The sequence below is a fragment of the Acipenser ruthenus genome, chromosome 10 (genome assembly GCF_902713425.1).
Source record: "Acipenser ruthenus chromosome 10, fAciRut3.2 maternal haplotype, whole genome shotgun sequence".
Classification (NCBI taxonomy): Eukaryota; Metazoa; Chordata; class Actinopteri; order Acipenseriformes; family Acipenseridae; genus Acipenser; species Acipenser ruthenus.
This window is the reverse complement of record NC_081198.1, coordinates 32,310,809-32,335,318: the sequence shown is the minus strand read 5'-3', so window position 1 is coordinate 32,335,318 and position 24,510 is coordinate 32,310,809. Positions and strand designations below refer to the sequence as shown.

General features: G+C 36.4%; 1 protein-coding gene across 6 annotated transcripts in view; it reads right to left on the bottom strand.

The window, feature by feature from the left end:
* LOC117407636 (double-stranded RNA-specific editase 1-like) overlaps positions 1 to 24,510 on the bottom strand; it is a 141,934-nt gene that overhangs the window by 80,239 nt on the left and 37,185 nt on the right. For 4 of the 6 annotated variants that reach the window (XM_034012820.3, XM_034924292.2, XM_059032042.1 and 1 more), the window contains one exon: positions 817 to 924. The exons of the other annotated variants lie outside the window; for them this stretch is intronic. The gene's annotated coding sequence lies outside the window, so the exon portion shown is untranslated. The remainder of the gene's footprint in view (positions 1 to 816; positions 925 to 24,510) is intronic. 6 annotated transcript variants of the gene reach the window in all.

Genomic DNA, 24,510 nt, shown 5'->3' with positions numbered 1-24,510 from the left:
GCATTCTGCAATTATTGCATTACTAATTTACATGGTGATCAAGCAGTAAGAAAATGCTGCGTTTCATTTACCTTCCGCGATGCAGTCATTACAGAACACCACAAGAGTCTTTTTCCATATAAAGATCTCCATTAGATCACTATGCAAAATGACTCCACTGCTTAGAACTTAGAAATCAATACCATTTCACAGGGGTGGGGGGACTCAGTTGTCCTGCACCCAGCTTGGTTTTCAATAACAACCTTGTTGAAGATTAGATAAACAGATTACACTTCTCAGAGCTACTACTCTATAGTCTACTAGTAACAAGTCTCCCCTGATGATGTAGATCCTTAATAGGTTACCTGCTGATTTAAAGACAGCAGTGTTAATTTACCATGGCACCACTGCTGGTAATTGATCGTTTTAACATTCACAAGGTACAGCGAATTTCTTGCCGAGCATCACTGGGCAATTTGCATCTATATTGTTAGGCTCTTAGCAGCAGGGTGTTATCAGTCACTGAATTTGGAGCAACACTTTTGGGTTTAGTGCCATTCCCAGAATAGTGTGCAATGCAGTATTAATATAATAATGTAAATATTGATCACATTGTCGGGAATCGCTAGAAGCAGCATAGCAAAGTGGTATATGAAGGAATTACAGTTTAATAGTCGGTAATGAAGATGTTGCTGTAGGAAAGCTCTGAAAATCAAGCAATTCTGCCAGTTGGACTGTTTCATCAGGGAAGGTTACATTTAGTGCACACACTATTTGCTACATTAATAGCACCAACAATAAAGAAACCTTATGTGTAAAGTACAGTAAATCGCCTACCTTGATCACAGGCAATAGGGTAATTTCCACGAATTGGAAAGCCTCCAGTGAGTTGGTTTCAGTTCTTCTTGCAGTATAGCTCTGTCTTGCTTTGTCCTTGGTCTTTAACTATATTAAGAAAAGGAAATTGGTTGAGATGCTCTACAGCCATTTAAAACTAAGACAGTTCATCAGGGGAATCTTTTCAGCATGCCTGCTCATATCTCAAGCATCCTATCTCAGACCCTGAACAGGGAATCTGTCTGTGCAGCAATATCAGCACCCCTGTTCGTCAACATGTACTAACAGATTTTATCCATCTCACATCGCCGATAGGATCTCATTCTCAACTTCGCATTTCCTACAGTACGTCAGACTCACGCCCTTTACACTGATAACACTTCACTCCCAAGTGCCAACTTTCTCAAAGGGGATCTAAACTTGGGATGCTTTTATTTACACTTTTACTCTATGTCTAACTTTAATAAGCATCTGCAAGTGCGACAAAAAATAGGTCAGCTGAGTTTGACCATGAACATGTACCACTGTATCACTCAGTGTATAAACTAGGGGTGCAACAATAAAATCAATGCATCGATTATTGATCATCTGTCCTTAAACTTCCCGAGCTTCAATTACATATTGGTGAATCGATGCATCAAATTAGAACCCAGTTTGAAGTCTCCTGTTGCCGGTTTGCATTTAAACCTTGAGTGTGTGAGAGTGTGCTTCTTTTAGTGCTAATTACGCTGGATTAGCGCGTTGCTAGGATATACACTTTAGGCCTCTACATTTGCGTTGGACAAGCCAAATCAGAAGTAGGCCTATTGTATTCACGTTTTCTTGATGAAACAATTAAGGCAATACATTTTTTTTTGGTTTTTTTTGTTCGATTGTTTTAAATCTTTTAAATCTACCGATTACCTTATTTTGTTTCAAAGCATGTTGGGTTTGGATTTTATGGCAATATTATAGAAGATGCTGAATTTAGCACAATAGTTAAATTACTCAGGATTTGTGAGATTAATTCAAATGTTTTGCTTTTGGACATAAAATGTTAACTGTAACAAACAACCATAGTTCAGATAGAAATTACTTTTGTTAAAATATTGTATTTAATTATTATTACAATGTTAAAAGGGACATCTGATGCGGACGCATGCCTATACTTTTCAAGTACTTTGTATTTCTTTTTTATATAAAATCGGAAGTGTTCCAATCTGAATGTAAGTTGTGCTTTTTTGTTTATTATGCACAATTGTGTTTTTAGTTAATGGATCTTAAAAAAACATTTGTTCTTTGTTTCAAAAAATAAAACATCAATGCATCGATTATCGTTGATAAATGCCTATACGATAATCGAATTTAAAATTAGGGCGCCGATTGTACCTTTAGTATAAACTGCCTGACACCATTAAAAATATCCCTTTACTGAGTTAAGAGGATAATCCAAAGTGCTAATTACATCTTCTGAGTTAATTAGCAAAAGTTGTAATTACACTAACAAATGTAATCTGATTGGGCAGTAGCATTAAATTGATTCGCTGTGCATAGCCAGGAGACTAAAATGTGCACACAAGCTGTGGTAGAGTGGAGATATGGACCATGATACACTTTGAAATCAATTGAGATCAACTTCTTGTACGTGACTTCGGAAATCACGTTCAACTTTCAGCAGCTGGTTTTAATGCGTAAGCAATGTTTGACCCCATTATTTAAAAAAAAAAAAAAAAAAAAAAAAAAAAACACACACACCACACATAAAAATTACAAAATAAGTTTGTTTGTTTTCGAATTGTTACCCGCGTTTCAAACTGATGCTCCAGCGGTGTACCGAACTGAATTGAAATTAAGTATGCGTTAGAGCCACACTTCATTATATTCCATGAACCAATTGATTTCATACTGGCAAACTGAAGCGCGCTGCACTTATTCCAAAACAATCTCCCACAATGCATTGTAGTAATGACAAAACCGGGAAGCGAGTGAGTGTGACTGTATGTGTTTGTTTACGTTTGTTATCAATATTGTGCAATTGTACCAGTGAAAAAATGTACCCACTCTATCACACAGCATTCCGTGTTCTCAGGTGATCAGTGTAGCATTGTGGGACACACGATACTCTTGAGCATATAATTTGCATACATTAGCATTAAGTACAGTGAGGTACAGTTCCCTGCTGGGGCGCCGTATGAAACCAAGGCGCACCAGAGGAAGGTGCGCTAGCGTCGAAAGAGCATCAAGGCGTACTTAATCGTTTCAGACGCCGCTCTACTCATGTAGTTACTGGGGGCATAGTACATATTTTGTGCTTGAATTCAGTTCGGCACGCCGCTGGAGCACCAGTTTGAAAACGGGGGTTAGTTGTTGGTTTTTATTACATTAACAGAAACACAATAATGAATAACAATGGCTTTTATTTTGCAAGCCTCGATTAAATATTCCCTATTTGGAGCCTCACGTAGAGTATCTAGCTACCCAGAAACATGCGATCTCACTGTGTTGCTAGACTAATTCATTTAAATTTGTTTTTCTGATGAGAAATGACAGACTAAGTTAAAAACATGTCTTCTTGCTTTTCAATAGAATAGTTCTCAATGCATAGATTATATCACTAAGCATAATATACAAATGCATGTCTTCAATTGTATTCAAAGGCTTTTGTGAAGAGTCTTTTGAATAATATTGTCGAAATTCAATTAGGAAATTGGTTGCAGAATTCCCCTCTAAAGATTAACAGCTTTTTATACCTTTTAGAAAAACTGAGGCACTCATAAGAAAACAGGGTCCAATTGGACAGTACTACAGTTGTATATGTGTTTCAAAGACACTAGCATATTGCTGTTTGGCCAAAAATACATACAGTACCCTCACAGGAACCGTGTGCCATTCAAAACACCTCCTTTAAAAAGAATTGCTAGAGAAAACTGTATGTTTGCAGCATATATCAAAATCTCACATTTGCCTAAATTAATAGTTTTCCATATTCCAGAAACTATTCAGTGATAGCAAGTGTATGTTAAGTAATATGTGTTTCATAATCATGGCACTCTGTATGCTGTAGTTTTTCTGCTGCCAAACGCATTTAATCCTGAAAATGAACAGGGGGAATTGTGTTATTTCAACAGCAGCATTTCAGGCATTTGAAAATGATGGGGAAATTGTGCCAAGGGGCAAAGCTGCATAATTGAAAGAACTAGCTGACCGAAACAGCCTCACTCAACTAATCAGCAGTTTCAGTTGATTCAGCATGTTTGCCGAGATCATTCACTGTCTTTGCAAGACACGATTTTAACTGCAGTCTCTCTCGAGCAGCGAGTCGGATCTGGCAGAACTGCAGGGTTGGTCGGGGACCTTTGTTTGCTGACAGAGGCAGTCTAGCACTGCAAAAAGCCATGGCAAAGCATTGGCTTAATTTTCATTAAGAATGACACAGTGTATTAATAAAAGGGACGTGTGTATATTACAGCGGTAGTCATAAGCATTGACACACATTTTGCCATGGGTGTTGATTTTAATTAAAATTGTATGACACCAAGTGGAAATATCAAGGTTCTTGGTATATCCCCAGTTATGAACCCAACTGAACACTGCTGGGTCGGGTTTAAGATGTAGGGGGAACAAAAGACATAAATGTACTTAATAGAGCAGCTGTGTGCATATTACTCATGTAACAGTAAGAAAAAAATTACAAAAATAGGTAGGAAATGTTAGGAAGGTAGGAAAGGAATACTGTACTTCAGTGAAATGGAAACATATTGCATCAGTGTGTGTGTGTGGCCTTACTTTATTTATTTTTAGTACTGGGAGCAAACACATATTGAAAAATATTATGTTTGCATGTACTCTTATAACATTTATAAATGACTATCAAAAAGATATTACAAAGGAAAGCCATATATAAATTATATCTTAAATAGCACACATTCTAGTATGGGGTTCTCGGTATATTCTAGTAATTATTCTTTTTTTTGGCTACTTTTAATTTAAAGAATAAAATTGGCTTGAATACTGAAAAAATATTCCAACATGAAAGCCTCCATGTTCATCCCAGCATTCTTAAAGAACTCCAGTTGACATGGTTTAAGACATCAGCTGAATTAGTACAGTTCATGATACTGGGATGACATAGCAACCGAGTTGACATGCTTTAAGAAGCATCATACAAGCATATTAATATGAAATGCAATATATCCTCGAGATCACGCAGCCAATTCTCCTGCAGACATTTGAAGTTGTTTTTGCAAGCAAGATATTTTAGGTTGAGATAATTTCACATTATTCTTAGATAAGCAGCACAGACAGAACGCGGATTTAACATCCACAAGACTAAATATAAATCCCCCGTCTACCCCTTGTCAAAAACAAGGACGTTTTGTCAGAAGTGGACAAGATAAATAATAATGGACCCAGTGTACTGTCTCATCTGTCCCGTAGAACTATCATTGTAGGTGTTGAAATAAATCAGGATTAACCAGGGAACAGAGCACCGCAGAAAACAGAAAGAGAAAAAGCAGCAGGAACAAACTTGTTCGATCAGACACAAACCAGACAACATTCACCCATCCAAACTCTGATAATGGTGACAGAATGGGTTGTTTTCATTTCAACTGGATGACACAATTGTTAGTGCAGCACTTATTTATTTTTAAAACTTTTGCTCCAAAGCCCGAAGGACTTTGATTTGAAATACTTCTGTGTGATTAAATGATGTAGCTGAGAACAAGGAAGCCACTGGTGGGTTGATTTGTCTTTTTAAAGAAACAGTACAGAAACACATTTTTAAATCCTGTTACAAACACAGAGCGAGAAATAAAATGCAACAATGTAGTTGGCTGAGATTTACAGTATAGGCCGAGGTTCCTATGCAACTCAGCATGGTTTTTACTGTAGATTTTCTATGAAGCAAATGTTCATACCATCTTAGAAGATCCTTGTCAATTTCTAAGCAGTTGTTGGCATGACTACAGAGCATATAGGCCTAACATGTGTTTAGGCTTCACCAACAGACAAAAACAGGATGAACAGTTCCCTAGGCAGCGGGTTACAAAACTGTAAAGCCACCTGTAGCAATATAATAAGTGGCCAGTGTAACTGGTGACCTTGCACACTCAGACACTGGAGAAAAAGCAGCAAGAGGCTGAAATAGAAAAGCAACAAAAAAGAGTGCTTTCCCAAGAGCAACCCTGTTCGCTGCATTAACTTGGAATCTGGAAGGTACAGACTATCAACCGCTGAGCGTTGAATCTGAGTGTAAGGATTTGCCAAGTGGTCATAGATGTAACTGCAGGTAAGCAAGGAATGTTGTCCTTTTGCACATTGAAAGTTGCTGATGGCAAAGTTTGTTTCTTTTGTTTTAAACTGTTTATTTTTTCACTTTTTGAGGCGTCTCAATTTTGCTGGTTTAAGAAAAACCTCCTGACAAATTAATCTATCCATTTCTAACGTAATTTATTGCACTCACTGATCGCCAACTTCACTTGATGTATATATAAAAAACACATCGGAATACGAAGATGAGGTGGGTGGGACGCAATTAAAAAAGAATATTGGAGTGTGTACAGGAGGTTACTTACCACTGCTGGTGGGCTGAAACGGGATTGGTGGCACAGAGTCAATAGGATTTATAGCATTTTGGTTCCAGAAGTAGTGTTAATAGAATTTCCTTTTGGCATAGTCTTGTGAGATATTAAACCTGGCTGAATAAACCCATATCGATCATTCACACTATGGTACAGTTCTTAATACAAATATAGCCTCTGTTTGTTTGACATTAACTTCTGTTACTATATGCAGCTAGCCTCTCCAAAAACATATTGAAATAATTGTATACTGTATGCATATACCCCTTGCAAGACTGGAGCACATATATTGACAATGAAAAGTACTAAAAGGCTGGGACAGCCAGATTATGTTTTTTTCCCCCCTGAAGTTCAATGAACACAAGCAGTAGAATGTGCGCAGATTAGAAAGCAGTGCATTTACATGGAGATTTTTTTTTTTTTTAAATAATGCTGGCTAAAAAAAGAAGTCTGTAAATTTTGACAAGACAAATGTTCCTTCATAATGTGTAAGTTACTTAGTATTTGTTTCACATAAGAGAGTTTCAGTTGGTGGCAGCTTTGAAGGTGATGCTTGGTATTGCATCAAAAGGGAGCTGTAATATATAAATGTATTAATATACCCGTAATAAAATTTAAAAAAAAAAGAAAAAGGGGAAAATTATGACTACGTACATATCTTGTACTTATATCACATGGTTAAAGCCATTTGTTGTGTTGCTTAGTAATATTAGTAGCACAAAGTGTCATTGTGTAGAAATTGCTTTTTGCAAGAATTGCGTAACTGAATTTTGGGAGTTTACCACAGGTTGGGAACCACTGCTATAGGGGATGGGCTTTCACCATCACACCAAGGTAAAACATCTAAGAAAGCAAAACAATGCTTTCATCAATGAAAAGACTCCTATCCAATAAGGCTGTCTGGATATGTAGCATTGATCCTTGCAATGCCAATTCGATCCGAATTTAGAGATGATCTGCAGTAATTAAAACAGGATATTATCTTTTGAAGATGGGTACCCTGCTTTATGTCCATATGCTTCCACTATTTCTCACTGGGCATATGCACACCCATTGGTATAATACAATTTAGCATTAAGAGAATCATAGAAAACAGTTGTGTACAAATTCTCTCAAAAGACATGATCTCAAAAGAGTGTAGTCTGCATCACTGATATTGTGAGAAGTTAAAACAATGCAGAGGTGAAGCAGTTCCTTTTACAAGCCACTCATAATGACAACTGGACAGAGAATGGACCCCAGTACTGACTATTCTCTTCCCATAAACTGATTGACAGTTACATGACTTCACAACGCACATGCTATATTATCAAAGAGAAAAAGGAGAAAAAAAGCACTGGGAGATGTTCAGTTAAACAGTAAAATGTTATAGTAGGTTCTTTAAACTCCTGCATTAAATGTTTAGTCACAATTCCTCTAAAGTTTTCTCTCATTAAATCAGATTATACTGTGTGTTTGATACAGAAAGTCTAAAAGGGAAGAGTGTCGCTCACAAAACAGCATTCATTGAAACCACACTGATCAGACGCCAAAATTTTAAATGACGAAATGTAATCTTGACCCCACTCCAAACCACACTTGGAGACAGAGCAGGCCCCCTCTCCTGTCTACTTACCTCACAGGACTTCATGATCATAAATGGCAGTCTGGAAATGGGACCATACAACACAGCTGTTTTAAAAACAACCCTAATATGGGGCAGCATTATGAAGGTAATCAAGTGTGGCCATTAACTCTTACTATACTAACTGACAAAGCATTGGGTAGCCTGACAGTAGGGATGGGGAAGGCCAGCAACTGAAGCACAAAAATGTATCTTTTTGATAATTATAATAATTGTTATTATTTAGTCATTTAGCAGACACTTTTTAATAAGGCCTTATGATAGTGCTGGAACAAAATATTCTTTCAAAATGTAAATAATATTCAAATATTCTTTAATTTTGAATTGGCTGAAAAACAAAAGTAGAATTTGTACAATCAAATGAAAATGGCCTGTTCAAGGAGAGTTAAACTACAGTAGAAAGTGAGTTATTTATGTCCGATTCCATTTTCGTTGTACGACATCCCTTTGATACTGCCATTTATACATTGTTATATGAACGAATACAAACATGGTCATATTTCCAAGTTCAAGATCTGGAATAAATACAGTGCCCTGTTTTACAGTTCTCATGTTTTGTAGATGAATCAGTTAAATTTTCAGTGACAGAATAACAAAGCTATATAATAGATTGGGTACTCTCCAAAAAACACACCATGCCCTCAGGTGAAACTGACGTGCAAGTACTGTTTTACATTGGCAAATGGAAAATTGTAATTAATAAGGTTCATTTTAAGCTTGCTATCTGAGCAAACTTGATATGGGTATGAAATAGGAGTATTATATCAACGTTATCTAACCCAATGTAGTCTTGTTTTTTCACTTTGTATATAATTGTCTGTTTCATTCATCATATCCTGGTGACTTCAAAATGCCTCAAGAAGAAGAATATATTATTTTACACTCTGATATTTCATACCCATCTGAAGTTTGCTCAGACAGCAAGCGCAGCACAGGAACCAGGACCAGACACAGCTGGAAATTAAGCACATATAGACTTCGGACAGAGGGAAGGAGACACTCCTCCACACAGAGAGTGGTGAGGGTATGGAATGGGCTGCCTAGTCATGTTGTTGAAGCAGAATCACTTGGATCCCATAAGACCCAAACGTGACAAAGTTCTGCGAGCAATCAACTAGGAACCGAATGAGATTAGATGGACCGAATGGCCTCCTTTTGTTTGTAGATTTTCTTATTTTCTTATATTTATGACCTCAATAGAGCTGTGCAATCTACTTTGGAGTGTAACCATTAACCTGTCCTGCTGCAAAACTGGTATTTCTTACCAATGTATTGGTTACGTCCACTAGGGGCATGGTGTTGTAGAGGCACATGGTAATTGTTCTGAGAGCTCGACTGAGGCCACCAGAGTGCTTTAAAAACTTAGCAAGATTTGAAAACTCACCATGCAATGCTTCACTTAAGATCTAAAATCGGGTTGAGATCATAAGGCTTTAGAGCAGAAAGCTCAAATCATGAATTCTGAGGTATACATGAAAAAACATTTAGGTATTTGTCAATCATGATGTATTTTTTTTACCTCAGAGAGCAAGCGAGTCACTATACAAGTCAATGTTGATGAATTATCTGTAGGTTTCAATCTGAAGCTTCAAAAGTTTCAATCAGTGTGCGACAGCATGCGGTACGGACTCCCACTTGTAAGGTAAATAATTCATATTTTACTGAAGACTCTTAATAGCTATGGACTCAAATGGAAAGGGTAATGTCAAACAGATATTGAAAGGGGATATAGTTTATGACACATTCTATAAAATCTTACCCATTGTACATTCTCATTCACTTTATAGGTTTTATATGTGCAGTCTTAAAATACATTGTCAAAAATGCGTTTTTATAAAATAAAAACTAACTAACTAACTAACTATATATTTATTAAGTACAATACCAGGGCAAAGAAACCTTACATTTTGCATGCCTTACTTTCAGGTAGTCTGTTTCACTTCTCAGGTCATTTCACCTCAGCAGCGTCTTCAGGGTGAAAGTATGTAACTGGCTGCAAAGCAGGTCTGTAATGAACCCCCTGCAGGGTTTACAAGAAACACCTTACTTTCCTGTGCTGTATTTGCTGATGTCCAGCAAGAGGCACAGCAAGATAATGTTCTGTAGCACCCTAAAACGTACATCAGCCAGGAAGAAGGTGTTATGTGGGGTTGAATTTCCCTCTTCAGGTAAAAACTACCTAAGAAGTGCAAAGTAAGACATGCAAATGGTTGTCTTCCTGTAGCACAGTACCAGATATATATTTTTTCTCCATAACATGCTTGCTATAACATGCGTTTCATTCAAAACTGCAGAGTATTATTATTATTATTATTATTATTATTATTATTATTATTTATTTCTTAGCAGACGCCCTTATCCAGGGCGACTTACAATCGTAGGCAAAAACATTTCAAGCGTTACAATACAAGTAATACAATAAGAGCAAGAGTAATACAATAAGAGCAAGAGTAGGCTATAAGACCTTGAATGGAAGTGCACATCAGGTATGATGTATGTAATCATGTAATTAGCTATAACCCCTTTACGATATTTAAGTATTAACAAAAGGGCACCAACAGCAAATGCATAAAAAAAGCCAAACTCATATGTACCCTGCAGTACTACTACACAGGAGAAGATTTGCTGCATCAGTAAACAACCTGCCTATCCAGACATTCCGAGTACCAGGGTTAACCACAGTGTTCTGGCCACCTACAGTGCCTCATGATTCGTGGAATAGTTAGAAGTACTAAATAATAAAAAAAAAAAACATAACTGCCAAGTTCAGTAACTGCAACCATAAGTTCAGTAACTGCAACTATAATTGTTTCAACCTTTCTGTTTTGAAAGAGGACAGAAACTTCCCACTGTGTTATTAGAGACTTAACAAATACAATTAGAAGGAACCTCTTTAAAAAATCACAAGGATAAAAACTAAAAAGTGCACGCACAGCACCCAAGTTGTGGTTTTGACTTGTTTAAGTTAGACATTTTGTAACATGCCATATTAGCTGAAAAGAAGCTGCAGTTATAAAGGGGGAGTGGGTAGCACTGCAAAATAGAGCAGTACATTGTAAAAGGTGTACTATAAAATAAAAAAAATAATTAAAAAAACTTAAAACAAGTTTAAATTAACTTCAGGTTGTCATGTATTGGATAAAGCTGAAAGATTATTTTATAATTAGCTTTAGTTTAGTAAGAACATAAGACAACGTACAAACAAGGATGCCATTTAGCTCATCCAGTTCCTAGTAGCGGATTTATCTCAGGACTTTTGTCAAATTTGGTCAAGGATCCAAGTGATTCTGCCTCAACAACATGACTAGGTAAACCCATTCCATACCCTCACTACTCTGTGTGGAGGAGTGTCTCCTTCCCTCTGTCCTAAGTCTATCCCCACTTCATTTCCAGATGTATCTCTGGTTCTGGTTTCTGTACTGTATCAGTATTGTTTTAGGTTAGTGCCCACACTACTGTACTTCAATCCTAAACCTTATAAGGATCGACTAAAGTATGTTGTACATCCAGCAATACCCAAAAGGATTGTTAAAAACTGTCTGTAGGTGGTTTTTCAAATGCCTATTTAAATAGTAGACTGCGTATGTCAAGCACTTCAATCCACCCAACCGCTCGGAGCAAGAGGCAGAGGATGACTCAAGTCTGCTCGTGCAGGGAACTGTTTATCCTCTGGTCTGCCATTTTAGTGAACTTGTGTGTGACATCAATGCAACATGAACAAGGAGAGGTGACTAGGAAAGGCACATTTACTTTAAGGTCAGAAGTTTATGAAAAGATTTTTGCGGAGATATTGAAGTGCATGTTGCCTTGGTACCATAAACCTTACATTATCCAACTCTATTTGGGATTTTCACCCAAAAGGAAAAAAAAATTGGGGTGCTTGGACATACCTAAAATTAGACAGCAAACATTTAACAAACTGAAACGGTTATATTCAGCAGGTACATTGCATTGTGCATTTAGCAGCCATTTCAGTGGCTCTGTGATTAAAGGGTTTAATTACATAGCACGCAAATAAATGTAGGTTTATATTATACATGTATATGCCAAAACAACCAATTATATGAAACAATTAGACAGTAAGTAAAGGGTGTCAAAAAAGTAGAAGCATGACTACATTAAACTGATTGTAAAATATTTTTTGAAGCCCTGACTTTCAGAACACAATAATACTAAAATAAATGCAAATCAATGCACAAACATTGACAGCAAGTCTTTTGTAGCAAACGTTTTGCTTTTGTGGATGAGGAAGAAAAAAAAAGTTACAAGAAATAGATGTCTACAAATTATTTATTTCAGAACTCAAATCCATCATTTAAATGCCGTTTTGCAAACTCTAAGCGATTGTCCTTGTGAAGTTTTCCTAAGAGTGGCTTTTTTCTTGGCCTGCGACCATTGAGACCGTCACCATGTAATACTCAATCTAAGGTTGAAATGGAAACCCCAGTCCCACTTGTAGCCAATTCACTTTGAATATCTTTGACAGTCAATCTCACATTGTTATTAACCTTCCTCACAATTCTTCTACTTGTTCTTGGTGAAAGAACCTTCTTTCTTCCAGACCGAGGGAGCATTGTGACAGTACCATGAGTCTTGTACTTCTTGATAATAGAAACAATAGTTAATTGGGATACTCAAATGCTTGGAAATATTCCTGTATCCTTCTCCAGCTTTATGACAATAAATTATTTTCTGCCTAAAGTCTTCAGATAGCTCTTTACTTTGTTCCTTATTGACTTACTGGTAATGACAGCAATCATCCTATGCCTAACCCTTTTATACTCTAAGAATGTTCACCTACAATCCAGCATTTTCTAGACTTTTCTAGAATTGGATATTATCATATTTAAATTTCTAGCACCTTGTAGACAATACCATCATAGCATCAAAGGTTATGAATACTTCTGAATTAGCATTTTTGGAATTTGAAAAAAAAAAAAAAAATTCTGAAATAAATTGTAGACCTCTACTTCTTGTAACTTCTGTTCCTCATCCACAAAGCAAACCTTTTGCTACCAAAGATTTTTCCTAAAATTCTTTGAGAAATTTCTAGAAATTATACATTTCCATTCGGGTATGTAAACTTTTGACTAAAACTGTATATAGTTGGCTATAACAAAACGTAGGTTACCATGATCTACTCTAAATCCACGGTGTGTGGTTTTCATAACAAATGCCCAAAGCAGCTCTAAAGATAAAGCCAATACTAGCCCACCCAATCAGAGGACAGGTCTCCATGTCCTATATTCAGATACCCTGAAGAACTTTTGCTAATGAACGTCCTTTCCAATTTCCATCACAATCGAATGAGTACTTCCTAAAGATGTGGTGTACCACAATCACCTTTTTACTCAAATTAATTGGTGTATTTGTCACGGTGTTCTTCCACAGCAGAGTTTTCTGTGAAATTCTACTTTATTGAAAAGCTGACCTTGTTGTGTGTTACGTGCATTTACAAGTTTTTTTTTAAAAACCTCCTTGACCCTGTGATCCAAACAGGTAGGAGAGTATATGCTGTGTATTTTAGTGTAAGAAACAAAGCAGAAATTACACTAATGATAATAACATACAAAACAACACCACATCAACTGAATTAAAGTTATTAGCATCATGAAAATCTAAATCACCACAGCCTAGATCCACCATATGCACATACACTTTATTAGAACCTGTCAATAATCAGGGCTTCAATTTAAGCGCGGGATCGCGGGAATCTCGCATTTTCCAAGTTGCTCCCACATATCTGCAACTTTCAGTGCAGGAAAATCCCGCAGAGATATTTTAAGACACCAAGCTACTGTATTCACCCAATTTAGAATGCCTGAAGTGCTACAACAATCTCTAAAGAAGTGGGTGTCAGTGACAAAAGCACTATGAGCCACATGCTGAGTAGTTTTGGTTAAAATAAATAAATAAGCAAATAAATAAAAAGTAGTGCTGGATATTTTAAGTGCCGCGGGACTTTATTCTCTCGTATGTGATTTTGGCAGCTATCTTTAAGCATTATAGAAACTCCGTACACTGCAGTATAAGTAAACAGTTTTGAAAAAAAAAATACGATATTAAGTCTATCTAGGTGTTGTTTTGCAAGCGGTGACTTTCCTTTTTAACCCTTAAAACTCAGCCCAATTAATTTTGGTTACGTACATATTACTCAGGTACCGTAAAAGACACCTACCTGGTTCATGTTCATGTTTAAAAAGTACAGACTCTGGGCTTTCCAAAGACGTATCAGTGTGTCTATGCAGTACTCCTAGCCGGAACTACGACTGTCTGAAGTTAAGCCTCTCATCATGTGACAGAGTTCACAGCTTAGGTTTCGTTTTGAGTCTATTGCTCTGTCATTGTAGCAGTTTGACTAAAGGGGCGGTATCGTTGGAAAGCTTACATATATTCTCATCTTTACCACATATAGTATGCCTGATCCTGTTGCAACTTACATAATATGAAAGGACAATTTGTGGCCTTTCATTTGATATGTTACATGCATGCAGTACAAACTATCCTGTAGTTAAACATACATAAATGAAAAGAGTGAAAAAGGCGGAAATGTAAACAGTTAAAAAAAAAAAGAAATGGAGCACTGGTTTAAAAGAAAAGCACCTTTTTCTTCTGCTGCATGCAAAAACATCGTCAGGCAATGGCAAAAGCAATGGAGAGTGCTCCGTCTCACAGTGATGAACAGCTGTTAGGTCTCCTGAAAGCAGCTTATTTTAAAGCAACACCAGTGTGAATTATGATGCAGTAAAATATATATAGTTTTTTATAGGCAAAAGTGCCTTTTTTTGCCATTCCCCCCTAAAATTTTGGAATCCCCCCATTGGCTGCAGCATAGGGGGGAAAATCCCCCAGCACACAAAAATGAAATTCAAGCCCTGATAATAACAATAACACTGTGTAACAATTTTTTTTTTTTTTTTTGGTTCCTGGGTAGTAAGTGTAATTTCCTAATTGCTTATGCCTCAAAAGTATAGAAAATGGCTATTATTCCCCACAAACTTTGCTTTTGTGACCAGGACAGTGATATTTTGAAAAATTACCTATTTTCCAGAACATTCCAGATAGATTCAGTGCGGAGTAAACTTGGAGTAACTTCTAGAACTTTCCAGTAATATAAATTGTAGTATAAATACAGGGGCCTTAAGCCCACCAGTTCAGTTTAGTTCCAGCTGCCTAAGTGGATACATATCTGCATTTTTCTGAGATGGCATCAAGGTCATAGGAGACTTCAAAATGGTGGCATTCCTGATGGGTCTCCAAGGCGGTTTTACCAAGTTTCCCTGCTATCTTTACCTTTGGGACAGCAGGGACACCAAGGCGCACTACCACAGGCGGGACTGGCCACAGCGGACCAAGTTCTCTGTGGGGAGGAACAACGTCAAGTGGGAGCCACTGGTGGACCCCCGGAAGGTGCTGATGCCACCACTGCACATCAAATTGGGCCTTATGAAACAATTTGTCAGAGCTCTAGATAAGGAGTCGGCAGCCTTCAAGTACCTTCAAGACTTCTTCCCTAAGCTTTCTGAGGCAAAGGTCAAAGCCGGTGTCGTCTTCAGACCACAGATAAAGAAGATCCTGGAGTGCAATGAATTCCCCAAGAAGCTCACTAGTAAGGAGAAAGCGGCTTGGAACAGCTTTGTCGCAGTGGTTCGGGGCTTCCTGGGCAATCACAAGGCCGAAAACTATGTGGAGCTGGTTGAGACTCTGGTGAAGAACTACGGCACAATGGGATGTAGGCTGTCCCTCAAAGTCCATATCCTTGATGCTCATCTTGATAAATTCAAGGAGAACATGGGAGCGTACTCGGAGGAGCAAGGCGAGTGCTTCCACCAGGATATACTGGACTTTGAACTCCGCTACCAAGGACAGTATAACGAGAACATGATGGGAGACTACATTTGGGGGCTGATTCGTGAAAGTGATTTACAGTATAATCGTAAATCTCGAAAAACTACTCACTTCTAAATCTTTTGTAGTCATTTTTGTATTACTTTAGTATAAATACATGTTAATTTGGATTCATATGTTGTTTTTTTCTGACTATGTGAACAAAAAGACACAAATTTGCCAGTTTTCTCATTGGAAATAGGTCAATTTCAAAATATCACTGTCCTGGTCACAAAAGCAAAGTTTGTGGGGAATAATAGCCATTTTCTATACTTTTGAGGCATAAGCAATTAGGAAATAACACTTACTACCCAGGAACAAAAATTGTGTTACATAGTGTAATAAATGACCTGCTTTACAGCCAACTAACTTAATATGCAAGAGGTACATTTTTAAAGATTATTAGAGAGTACAAGTTATTTTCACGGTCTATTACTGCCTGGCTACATGTAAAACAATGTCTTGTCATTTTGACCTTCAAGTAATATGAAAAACAAGGCTTATCTTCAATGAAATGTGTAACTTGTTGTTTTTCCTTTCTTTCTAAGAGCTAATTACACAGACAGGCTTACTTACAAACTGAATCAGGTATACATCCCTATGTTTTTTTGCTAGATTACTCCCCAATTAAATGGAGATCCTTCAATTACAGCTATTATACTTCAGCATTAGAACTGCCTAATTGTTGTTTTAGTTATAATAAATGTTTGATAGGTATATTAGATACGTGTTTGCCTTTTTATTTATAAGTGCTAGTGAACCAGTTGCAAATATTAGCCGTACTTGATACAATAACTATAACATATGTCAGTGATGGTACTGTAGTTTAACATGTAGCCTATTCATTTTAGTATCTATCTATCTATCTATAAAATTGCTTAACTTACATGGTTAATAATTTCACAATGTACTCTATAATCAATTATTATTATTATTAGTATTTATTTCTTAGCAGACACCCTTATCCAGGGTGACTTACAATTGTTACAAGATATCACATTATACATTTCACATTATACAAATATCACAATTTTTTTTTTTTTTTTTTTACATACAATTATCCATTTATACAATTGGGTTTTTACTGGAGCAATATAGGTAAAGGGTACAAGGGTACAACAGCAGCGTCCCCCACTGGGGATTGAACCCACAACCCTCCGGTCAAGAGTCCAGAGCCCTAACCACTACTCCACACTGCTGCCAATACAGTCAATACAGTCTTATGTTTGTTCCTCATTACTAAAATTCTTAACCACTAAAAGAGGACACGGATATAGTTAAGGTATTTTTAATACACAAAATGTAGTAAATGTACCACACAAAAAAAGATTAGTTATGCAATCGGTTTGTGTGGTTGGGGGTTTTCAGAAAAATATTTTTTTCAAATGGACAAGTGTACAGTACTGCCACCATGTTACTGAACATGTGTATTAGGTTAGGATGGCAGCTGTATATTTTTCAATTTCAGAAAATTCCTTCCAGATTTTGAGCAGTTTCTACATTACAGTAAATGTTATTGTCGGAAATATGAAAGGAATGCAGATGAAGTGTAAATCATATGTATAATTAATGGTAATTAAAAGGTACTGATTTTGCCTTCTGCAATGTCCTCAAGACAAATGTGTTCAAATCATTTTTCATCTCTCTTTTTCATGGAAAAACATTTTAAAATTACACTGGCAAGGGCGGTTCTCCTTGGTGATGTCAGATACCTAGAACAGCCCAAGCCCACACACGCTACTGAAGACAGCAAGAACCTACAGGCTTTACTAGGAAGTACTATTCATAGTCACACTGTCATGTTCTTGGGAGAGAGGGAAGCATGTTCCCATTTTATAAGTTCACATGTTGTGTGTCTCATTATTATAAAAAATGTCACCTATTGCAGTTTGGGCGAGAGAACCACAAATCAAAACTGAGCGGTTCTGTCTGCTAAAACTGTGCAAAAGGTGTTGTTATAATAAGAGACACCAATGATGTATTAACTTATTATAAAATCACAAAAACAGCTACTATTAAACATAAAAAGTGTTGTTTTGCGATATGTTCAATGCACTGGATGAGATGTATGCATAACATAAGATGTATTGGACTATTAATCTGTACATTTTTCATATGCCATTTATATATTTTAAAGATAGCATGGATCATTAGTACTTTGTGTCATGTTTGGTAAACAATGAAGATTCAGTCAGGAACCATACTGCAGTTATGAGACAGTGCTGTTTGTGTTCAGCCTTAACGAGAAAGTGTTATTGTAATGCCATTTTGACCATAACCTGGCCATGTTTTTTATATGCATTACCATGCCACTCTGGGCTTTACAAAGTTTACCTATGATTATCATACTGTGTTATATTACATGTTGCTATTATAAAAGTTCTTTATTTTAAGATATGGGGCTTGTCATAAACCTGTACCCCCTTGTACTGTAAATCTTGTGTCCCCACTTTGTTGACCCCCACATCCCCCTACTTATGCTATATACCACAGTTTAGTGAAGTACAGGCGCATCTTGTTAAACAGTTATTTTGAGAGCTTACTTTTCTTCACGGTTTATTAGATATTATATAAACAAAAACAAAAAAACACATGAAAATCACAAAACATAATCGGTAGCAGTTTTAGTTTTTCTCTGTAGTAATACCTCAAAAATGAACAAAGAATAATAATAAAAATAGCAATAAATAGCAACATGTTATTACCTGTGTTGCTGTACACATCTATAGCCCGTGCATTATACATTTTTCCAGATCATTTTCCTCTAGTATGAATGTTGTAATATGCCCTAAAATCATTTTACATAGCCTTTTTACTCAATGAATTTAGGTTTATAAGTGCATTTTAATAAGCTTCTGTTCTGCACCACATCACTCTATGCAGTTACCTATAACTCAAAAGCATAACTGCAATAAAAACACAACTCTGCGAGAGTACTATAAATCACTAACAGATCATAAAAAATAACAAATCACTTAAAACAGATTCTTCAGTGCTTTGAAATTTCCAGCTGCACTTGTACCTTTCCTTCTGAAAGGAACTGATTGAAGTACTGGTTGGGTACTTGTATAATGCATAAGATCAAAAGGGACCATTTTGTTAAGAAAAATGTAAGTTTGTATTTATATCAACTATAAAACACACTTACTCTTCATTCAAGAACCACTTGGTGAACTATAATCAGCTGTGTTGTGCTTTTAGTCTTGTATCACAACACAAAGGATACTTACCTCTATTACGATAAGATATATCAAGAAACAGCACTACAGTACAGAAGTGCTAATCTGGATGCAAGTGAATACATTTCCCAATATCCTTTACACTCAACTGCTCAAACTAGGGAGATTTGTTTCATTATTTTTTTAATTCCCTGGGAGGGCTCCAAAATAATTCGCACAAACAGGAAATGTGTGTTAAGTGAATTTGTATAATAAGAACTTACAATAAAGGGTGAGGCTCAAACCTTGAAGTCAATCCAAAAACACAAAACCATAAACCTAAAACTATGATTCTCTAGCATTGAAATTGTTATTTTTAGGTTCCTTCCAGTGAGGCACACACTCCATTTAAAACTAAGGGGCACGCAACCACACTTAAGATTCTGGTTTGTAAATAACAGCTTTGCAATTCAGAATATCCCTCTGATCCATCTCATCAAAACCAAACTTCTTTTTAAATGTACTTTATTTTTCTTAGGGTGTTTTTTTTATTCAACTGGAAATGCTTAAATAAAACAGCCTGAACTACTTTAGTGTTTATGTAGTAAGTTATACATGTGGGTTTGAAATATTGTTACAGATAGAGCCATTTTCCTAATCAAATATCGGACTGGTAATACAATTCTGCAATAATTGATGTACTGAGATGACTATTTTTCAAAAGCAAGAGAAGGAGAAAAATTGACTTCTCAAAATCCTTCAAATACAGCTAAAAACATATATTGCATATTATACACAATAATATATATTTTTACCGGACGTAAGTAAGGTGGGTCTTAGCCAAGGACGGTTTAATTGGCGTCATGACCAGGTGCTGGCCTTAGCATTGGAAGACAAGCGCAGCATGACCAACATGTTGCCGCCAATGCCAGCAATATGACACATGAAGAACAACAATCCTCCATTCAGGGGAGCAACCTCCAAGAAAAGGTATTAAAACCAAAACTCATCTAGGACAACTGGAAGCTGCTAGAGACTGGAAAATGCTTGCAGATGTTGGACCACGTCTTATTTTCCCAGTTGAGATTGCCACCACTAACCTTCAACCCGATATTGTCTTGTGGTCTGGCTCAGCACGCCTTGTTCACCTGGTAGAGTTAACAGTGCCATGGGAGGATGCTGTGGATGAGGCGTACGAAAGAAAGAAACTTCGGTACGCTCAACTAGCTGCTGAAGCGGAACAGCGAGGATGGAGAGTCCATGTTTACCCCAGAGGAGGTGGGTTGTCGAGGATTTGTGGCACACTCCACAACATGTAAAGGAAGGTAAGTAAGCTGGGCTTAGCTGAGTGGGGGGTGGAAGAGGGTGATGCCAGAATTACTGTCAAGCCTCTTAAGGAGTCGTGGTCTAGTCGACGAAACACTAAGGATGGAAGGTGCCCACTTGAAGACCCCAGAGAAGTACCCGATTCAGCTCAGTCCAGACTGTTGTCATGCTGATGTGCTAGGGAGGCTGCATTGTGGTTGATCCCTGAAGCCAGCATTGCAGCCGTTGTGTGTGCCGATTCACCAAAGAGGCAAAATAGGCTGATCCCTGGAGCCAGCATTACATTTCAGCCATCAAACACCAGGAAGAAGGATATCTACATCGTCAGATGTAGGGCAGCAGTGTGGAGTAGTGGTTAGGGCTCTGGACTCTTGACCGGACGGTCGTTGGTTCAATCCCAGGTGGGGGACACTGCTGCTGTACCCTTGCGCAAGGTACTTTACCTTGATTGCTCCAGTAAAAACCCAACTGTATAAATGCGTAATTTTATGTCAAAATAATGTGATACCTTGTAACAATTTTAAGTTGCCCTGGATAAGGGCGTCTGCTAAGAAATAAATAATAAAAAGGAAACGCAGATGTACTACATTAGTTTACAGTAAAAGAAGCTATGTCTTAGTTGTAATGGAAATCATATATATACAGTGCCTTGCAAAAGTATTCAGAGCCCTGACCAATTCTCTCATATTACTGAATTGCAAATGATACATTGAAATTTCGTTGTTTGATATTTTATTTTAAAACACTGAAACTCAAAATCAATTATTGTAAGGTGACATTAGTTTTATGTTGGGAAATATTTTTAAGAAAAATAAAAAACTGAAATATCTTTTGCAACGATACCTCACCCATTTTATTTGCTTGAGACAAACGGATGAAAAATTGATCATCTTTCTGAAGTGTTCTTTTTAAAAATCTACTCAACTCAACAAAATTGTAATTAAAATTCCTCTGCCTAAATCAGGGCAATGTCACACCATTTATAAGCCACCATGTGCAGCAGTACTTGAGCCAGTCCTATTTTCTACCCTGTCAAGCAGGAAGTTAAATCATCAGGACAGCATCTGTTGTGACAACCACAGCTAGTGGGCTGCGTGCTCTGTGCTGGGGTTGTTCCCTTTGGCATTACAAACAGTGTTGGGACAAATATTTCAATATTTGAACAAACACAAACATTTATTTAGAGGGATAAACTGACCGTATTCACCAGAAGTATCAAACGTAATGTACAATGCTAATGTATAACAAAAGAGACTAACAAACAAAACCAAAAAAAATCCTTTATCCTTTGTAATTTAAACAAAACATGTTTATGATATTGGTTTTGCTGTATAACTACCCTACATGTATGTTGTGGTTATTTTTCTGTTTTTTTCCCCCCCTCGTGTTTTCCAGTGCTGTAAAATGCTCTAGAAGAAAAATGCATATTACCATGTGAAAAACATGGGAAAACTGCAAAATGTATGTGCAAAAATACTGTTGCACATACATAAGGGATGTAGCTAATGAAAGTGCTAAACAAGTAAGATTTCGACCCAGAAGCTGGATACCGAAGTTGTTGAACAGTTTGCTGGTATTAAAATAATGCTTTCCATTTCTGGTTATCTAAAATCAAGAACTACTTGGTGTTGTTGATTGCATTAAAATATTTGGTTAGGTTTAAATAATGTGTAAGAGAATTACAGCAAACCGGTCTTTTTAAAATGTGGCCCAATACACAAAAGTGAATGACCTGAGTGTGCAGCATTTGATTCACAACATGCATTATTCATTCTCTTGAATGATTAACTGTAGTGAGAAGTGTACTGTACCTATCTGTAGCAGGAATAGACATGCCCTAAAAACAGCATGCCATTAATTTAGGTTATTACAAGCAGTATGAAGTTGAAAAATGTAACCTACTTACAACCGCAGGTAATTTTTTCTCTCTGGAAAAATCCCCTAGGAGATTACCATCTAAGATACAGTATGTATCAATATAAAGAAACAGAAATACAAATACATGAATAAACACTGCTGAAAAGTATTTAAGTAATTACTTTTTTCGTTTTAAAAGGGTTACTTTTTTCATGGCTCCAAAGTAAGTTTACGTTTTAACCATTTTTAACAGTGTATCTTGCCAGGTGTGTATTCATTTGAATAATTTTACAATGTTCTCAGTTGCGAATTATTTGAGATGGAGATATTATTATTAAAATACTTATATAAAAAATAAAAAAAGAAGAAGATGACCCTTAAGTGATAGTCAGACCCAACCCAGCTTCCAGACAGGGTGAGAAAGCAATCAAAAAGGCAAACAGAATTTGTGGGTATATTTATAATTTGTGGCCACTGAATTAAAGGAGTGGGAGAGACGCATGAGATTAGCTGAATATTTTTTCAATGAAAATATCTCAGATTCAGGGGGTAATTATGAGCATGGGATTAAGGTTAATAGTACAAACACTTGGACTCCTCCGGATGGAAAAGATAAATGGTAAGATATGTATATTGAAGTAGTTAAACAAGAAATAATTGTAGGACTAAAGAAAAGATGTAAACTTAATTTAACCAATATTGAAGAATAAGCTATGACTGAGTTGTTAAATGATGATGATATAATGATAAGACCAGCAGATAAAGGCTCAGGAATAGTGATAATGAACACAGATGACTATATGAAATCTGTATAATGTGAATTAAATAATACAGATACATATGAAGAAGTTAAAAGCAATAAGATCAATAAATCGGTAAAAGAGGTTAAGGAAATTGCAGACTGACTATACAATAAAAGGAATTATATCAAAAGAATTAAAAAAAAAAAATACATGCAGCCACATAATGCAAGAACAGGCCTAGCAAGAGGAAATCCTAAAATGCACAAAGAAAATCACCCTATGCGAATGATAGTCAGTACAATTGATAATCCAACACACATAATAGCTGAAATAGCATAAAAACAACTTAGGTCGCACGTTGAGAAATTACCAAGCTATGTTAAGGATACAACACAATTTTTAAAAAGACTTGAATCACTAAAACACAACCTTCCAGAGAATACAATTTTATTTTGCGTGGATGTAAAATCCTTGTACCCAAGTGTCCCTCGTAAAGAAACTTTAGAAGCTTGTCAAAAAGCACTAGATAATAGACTAGATAAATCAATACCAACAGCAGAGGTACTGAACATGATCAACGTAGTTTTAGAAAACAGGTGTTTTACATTTGTTGATAAGAATTACAAACAAAACGATGTTACAGCAATAGGATCTAAATTAGGAATGCATTTTGCCAGTACATACATGGGGAAATGGGAAGAACAATTACTTTAGAATACATTCGGTTTGTAGATGATATTTTTGGGGTTTGGACACATGGAGAAGAATCTCTTTTCCAGTTTCATAAAATGGCAAATGAAATACACAGTAATATTAAGGTGGACCTTCGATGGACAAGAAAAGAAATAGAATTTTTAGATACCATAGTAAAACTTGAAGGTGGTTCAATTGAGACTGACCTCTTCTGTAAACCTAGTGACATGCACCAGTATTTACACAGGTCCTCTGCACATCCGATACACACTTAAAAGGGCAATCCCAAAGGGTCTAGGAATAAGAATACGAAGAATATGCTCAAAAGAAAGTGACTATGTAAAACAAAGAAATGTATTAAAAACAAATCTTAAAAAAAAGAGGATACAAAGAAAGAATTATAGAGACGGAGTTAAGAAAAGTGGATAACCTAAAAAGAGATGATCTACTAGATTATAAAAATAGAGATAAAAAAGTCCCATTAGTAATGACTTACTCTAAACTTTTGCCCAATATTTCTAAGATAGTTTGGAAATACTTGCGGATTCTACATAATTCAGAAACATTTTGAAAAATAGGCCCCAGTTGTAGCATTCAAAAGAGAAGCTAATTTAGGTGATATTTTAGTTCACAGTAAACATAAAAGAATAATTGACAAAATAGGTTCTACAAACATGTGCACCAGTAGATGTAAAAAGTGTGTAAATACATGGACAAAAGTAAAAATATAATTAAACATAAGAACACCACATATCTACTAAAAACTAATACCTAGTGTAAAAATAGCAATGTTGTTTATGAAATCAAATATGTTGGAGAGGCTGGAACTACTTTATATAAAATAA